The following is a 6,000-nucleotide window of genomic DNA, read 5'->3' as shown; positions in this document are numbered from 1 at the left end:
AGATGGCACTAAATCTCAATTAAAGTCTCAGGTAAATAAGCTGCAATTTCAACTTTTGACCACCAGAGGTTGCTAATCGAAGTACATTAAAACAGGGTAAATAAATAATACCCTCCCTCCCAAAACTGTAAATAAACCAATTAAAAAAATACCCCAAAACAAATACATTTCCCAATCATGCATCAAATTGTTACATCTTTGTTTCACATACCAAAACTGCAAGTCTTCTTTGCTATAAGTAAGAAAGAAAAAATAGAATTAGGATTAGAATGTAGAGTTAGAATTGGCAAAACAGTCAGAATTTGGAGTCTGGAGGTGAAAGAGGAAGTTTGTGGTGGCTAGTCAAAACATTTAGTCAAATACATGTCTTTAAGTATTGCTACATGGTCTTTTAACCCTCTCAGTCTCTGCCTCTATAATTAATCCATGTTCATTTTCCTATCTAGGAAATGTTTCATAATGCCTATAAGCAACTTAAGTCCCCCCCCCCCAGATTTTCAGAAAATAATTTCAAAATTTTCAATACAAAAATGGAAAAATTGTGACAGAAGCGGTTATAGTTATTGATGGATGACAGAAATAATATTTAAAAAATGGAATGGGCTCACCTGTGCCACAGGCCTTCGAAGCTGTAATGAAAATACCCAAATTAATGAACGAACAAATGAATGATTTAATCAGAATAATAAGCAGAATTCAACTTTTTCTTACAGATGAAATACAATAAATAAATACATAAAACCTTACTGAATTCCAACACTGAGGAAAGCCATCGCTTGTCTGGAAAACAGTGAGAAAATGTAAATCATCCATCATGAAGCATTTACAAATATTCATCTTAACAATCGTAATATTAGTAATATAGTACGGCAGCCAAAATGTCAGTGCCTGGGAGGAGAGGAAAATTCGCTTCCAATAGCCTTTTCAGACAGTACAGAAGTTAATTGCCATTGACTGGTACTCAGTTGTCAAGTCCCAGAATGCAGTGCGCCATTCTACCATTGCTCCGTACAGAACCAGCTTTTCATGTTTTGAAATCTAACGAATGGATTTATTTAATACCTGCTTTCTTAAATCAATTGTGAGAATCAGCACACAGCTAGTTTTATAGTTTTGAACAACATTTCCTTCAGATGTTTCCAATTTTGTCCAATATAATACGGATACCAAACCCCTAAACTGATCAATGCTACAATGACCGTCTAATAGATAACGCTGGAATGAACAGGTTAACCCTAGTTCTAACCATGACAGCACATTCTGCGTGCTAATAGGGTTTGTCTTCCAGGGGGCGCTGTGATAATGGGGTTGGGTGGGCAGGGTCTGAATGAATTAGATTACCTACCTGCTCTAATGTCCACAAGAGACTGGCCGTAGTTTTCTGTAAAGGGAAAGTGAAAGTGAGTGTGGACGCTTTGAGTGAAACGCACAGAACACAGTATAACGCACATCCCTGCACGGTCTTACCCAGCTCCCTCTTCAGGTGGGAAAGAGTCGACTCCAGCTCCAGCAGCTCTCCTGAGAGGAGAAAGATCCAATCAGATCCAATCCCCTTTACATCAAAAACAGTCACAAGCGCCAGTGGTAGGGTTACCATATGACTCCACATACACGAGGACAGTTCGGACTTTTCAACCCACACATTCTGCTAAGCGTAGTCCTGCTGTGAAAGGTACCTGAGACAGGTAGAACATACCAGAATGCATTGCGACGTGTGCTGAAAAGCCTGAACTGTCCCAAACTGTCCTCGTCCACATGGAGTCGTATGGTCACCCTAGCTAGTGGTCTTAGCCAAAGCGTTTATGATATTCGGAGTGACCCATAGGCCAGCCCTGCAGGGAGCCACTTCCTATAAGGGTTAACAGGACGGCTTGACAGTAGCTGGGACCCCATGGGGTCTAATTGTGGACGGTAACCTACAGTCACTGAGCTCTAGATCATCGATGTCTTCTGGAATACCAAACAGAAAACACAGCGGTGTTCGTAAAGACAGACGGAGGGAATTACCATCATATACAGCTTGGATCTCAGCATTTCAAAGGTGTTCGACGTTTGATTTGGAGATTTGAATTTGTTACTGCCTATGCCTTACCTAACTCTCTCTTCTGCTCCGAGTCTAGATCTGCGCTCGACAGCTCATCTAATGTAGAGAGTGTTAACGTTCAACCTCCAGTGCCAGGCTAACCTATATATATATATATATATATATATATATATATCCACCCGAGTCCGGGACGTATCATTTGCACTTTGAGAGCAGATCTTGGAGGTTACCTACCAGCATTGCCATCGTCCAGAACGTCAGCCTGCTCCAAGTCTTCTGGAATAGCAAACACAAGCAGCGTTAGATCTGACATTTTAAACTGGAAAAAGAAAATGGTGATAATAGACTTGTTGGCACTTTCGTCTCCAATGCCTTACCCAGCTCTCTCTTCTGCCCTGAGTTTGGATCCTCGTTAGACAGATCAGCTAGAGAAGAAACACACAGGATTAGGGGTCTGAATATTTAAAGCTATTTCCACTGACACTAAAGAGCAGAGCTGAACACACAGCACACAATCCTAGCAGACCACAGGCTTCTAAGCTGAGGTGCCAGTCTTGTCTCAGGAGGACAGGGTCCAGCTGAGATCACAAATGAATCTAGTCTGGATTGCTCACCCATCGCCTCGCTCCAGCCAGACAGGAGGAGGGCACAGCTCAGCAGGAGGTAAGCGGTCTTCATCTTGAGCAGACAGCCAGTCACTCAGTCAGTCAGTGAGACAGCAGTGAGGGAGGAGGACTGGAGTTGCCCGATCTCGATCACCATTTATACACAACCCTGCTCCCTGATAGCCATCATCCACCATCCAGGACACAAAGGGTCTCTCTGTCCCCGCTAAGCAAGACTGTCACTTCCAGCAAATCATCCACATCGGAGTAATGAGCCATTTCACAGGTCATAGTACTGGAAACCCACATGGAAAATACTGTGCAGGGGTTCCAATCGAAACGCATCAACCACAGTATCACAGATAAAACTGCCTATGCAAAGGTGCTTCCCGTTCTCCGTTGATCATTCCCGCGCGATCTTTTCTTTACTGGAATCGGACCGCCATCCTTAATCAGATCGATGTGCTGCTTTGCATAGCAGATTCCGTATCGGTACTTTGCAATCGTTTACAAGAACCCAGCGCCAATCTATTCAAAACCGTCTCCTACTGACCGAAACAGTGACCGCCTGCTGATCGTTCCAGTGGCTGCAGCTTAGACAGGACTGTTCCCTATGCCAAGAAACTCAAAGACTTCACACGTTACTCCACCAATACAGCCCACATGCAAACTGGGTGCATCATTTTGTGCTATCTGAGGTCTTCAGTTTCCAGTAACACTCCTGATTTCTCACTCAGATAAAGACTGCACTGAAGCTTCCAGTAACCAGGAGTGACATCACGGGACTTTAACAATTATTATTACTGTCCTCATCATTGAGGGGCAAGAGAAACTATGGAGCACAGCAGAGTTGAAAACCGCCCTTCATTTAGAACACACTGGTCCTATTCACAAAGCTGTGAAGGAACATGCTTTTAAAACCTGTTTGGTTTGATTGAGTCATGTTTGCAGATCATGAAACCTGTCTCGGTTTAGAGAAGGTTGGAAGCAATTTTTAACCTATGAGAATGCTTATAAAAAATTTTAAAAAAAGATGCATAATAGTGTTTAGCGGCCAAACAAGATGCAATGAAATGTTTTGAAATGGCTGTTTTGATTGGCTGAGAGTGGCTTCGTGATTTTTAATAAGCGTTCCAGTAAGATGCATGTTCTCTATACTGCTGTGCAGGGATTTTGTGATTGTCCCCTTTTAAAAGGGTGCTAAGGAATCCCATGATGATCGAATAACAAAGTGTGGTAAATGTACTGAGTTGTTATGTGCTCAGCTGAGCCCTTGAACACACCGTGATCACAAGAGTCCTCTTAGACACAGAGCAGCTGGAACATGTGTTACCCCTCAGGTGTGGTGTGCCCTGTGCATACTGGAGCATGGCAACTCCACTTTGAAGGTTAGCAAGGACTTAGCAGGTAAAAACACTGGCGTTTATTAATATACAGCTGTGGCCAAAAGTTTAGCATCACCTAGAATTTTAAGATTGAGCCATAATAAATAAATATATATATGCAATTCAATAAGTCAACGTAACATTATTCAGCAGGTTTCACTGGACTTTATGAAGCACAATGAATTAATTCTATGGGGTGATGCAGAACTTTTGGCCATCGCTGTATATCATAAGTATCATTTGAGTTTAAAATGAAGAAGCCACTGTGCTGCGTTTAGATACTGCATATCAGACACTGAGATCAGATCTCATGTTAACCGCACTGGCCTGATAAAAGGCAGATTGGGGTCTGGCATTGAAATGAAGGTGGGAGGAGGGATATAAATGTATGGAGATCGTTTCGGAGTTTGTATCTGCCAGCCCGGAGGAAGAGGAAAGATGAAGATCGCTCTGTTTCTATCTGCCTGTGTCCTGCTGCTGCTACAGGGGAGCCAGGGAGACACTGCTGGTGAGTTACTCAGAGTCTCTGAAACGCATTTGTTTGGTTTCTGATTTTTTGAGTTAGTAGATGCAGCTGGTCTTCGTTACCCCACTAATACACATTCAACACATTCTTGCAACACATTCAAGACCATTAGCAAAGTAACAACATTGCAAAGGTGATATAAGGAGAACTTTGCAGTCATGTTTTTTTTTTTTCTCTCAAATCTTGCCAGTTTGACCCGTGCCTCCCTTGCCTCATCCAAGCATAACCCTTCTTGCTATTTTTTTGTGTGTTTGCTAGGCATGCATGCCACCCTTCCTTACTCTTGTATCATCCATGCACAGTTTGTGCGTTACATCTTTATCACATCCTGCATGCCTTGTTTGATCCCATCATAATCTACAAGTTCCATGACAACGGCAAACTGGGGGGCTGCTGGCAACTGGCTTATCACTGAGGTTTGTTTGATTTTTCTTTTTCAGTGGAAGCAAAAAATACCCAAGATGCCTTGGCAGAAATCAGTCCTGAAAATAAACGGGAGCTGGGTGAGTCGCTTTCTCTTTGAATAGCACGGCTAACAATAGCATTTGAATCTGTAATAGGACAATCGTATTGTGTGTTCTCTCTGAACTGAAACAGAAGGGCGATCCATCATGTCACCCTTATTTCCTGCAAGCTCCTTACGTCGCACCTGACATGGAAGAAATAGTTTGATATCGGCTGAGTTACACGGCAGAATAGGTGAACAAGAATTGAAATAACAGCTTCTTAACCACCCGTGTTTTATTTCTCAAAAGAGGCGAAGAACTCCCAAGATGCCCTGACTGAAATCTCCCCCGACAGTAAACGAGAGCTGGGTGAGTCCTTTTCTCTCAGAAAAGAATGTAAAGCTAGATGACGTTTCAGACTGGAATCTCAAAATCCATCTGCTAAATACGATCACTTGAGTGACAAGAAAACTCTCGCAGCTATCAGACATTGGGCTAACTCCTACACAATGCCAACCATCAATCAGCAGCACCTACTATTAGTACATTTAAAGATACCTCTCTTTGCAGTCGGTGCCTATTTAACAGGGCAGAAGCTGGGCTCGAACCCAGCACACCGCGAGCGAGCATCTCAACCACTATGCAAAGGATCCGGGTTTCGTTTGTGTTCGGGGTTCTAGAGCTTCACTGCCCATTACACTTGTGTCAACTGCTTTTGTTCTCTGCTAAAATGATGTCTTGAACCCGTGTTTCCTTGAACTGCCCTTGCATCAATGTGCTTCCTTTCCCCAGCTGACGCTGGGCTGCAGGAGTTTGTGGATCTGCACCAGGGACTCCTGGAGCTGAAGAGAGAGATCGGTGAGTAGCGAGCGGGTTTACCTTGGGGGCTGGGGCTGTAATCACAGGCTGTCGCTACAGCCACGCTTTGACAAGCATCTGTTAAACAGAGAATGATATTGACTTTAAGGTAAAGATTAAGGTGTTGGGTTTAACT

This window comes from Acipenser ruthenus, chromosome 31 (assembly GCF_902713425.1).
Source record: "Acipenser ruthenus chromosome 31, fAciRut3.2 maternal haplotype, whole genome shotgun sequence".
In the NCBI taxonomy this organism is placed as follows: Eukaryota; Metazoa; Chordata; class Actinopteri; order Acipenseriformes; family Acipenseridae; genus Acipenser; species Acipenser ruthenus.
The sequence above is the reverse complement of the archived record's forward strand: the minus strand, read 5'-3'. Positions refer to the sequence as shown.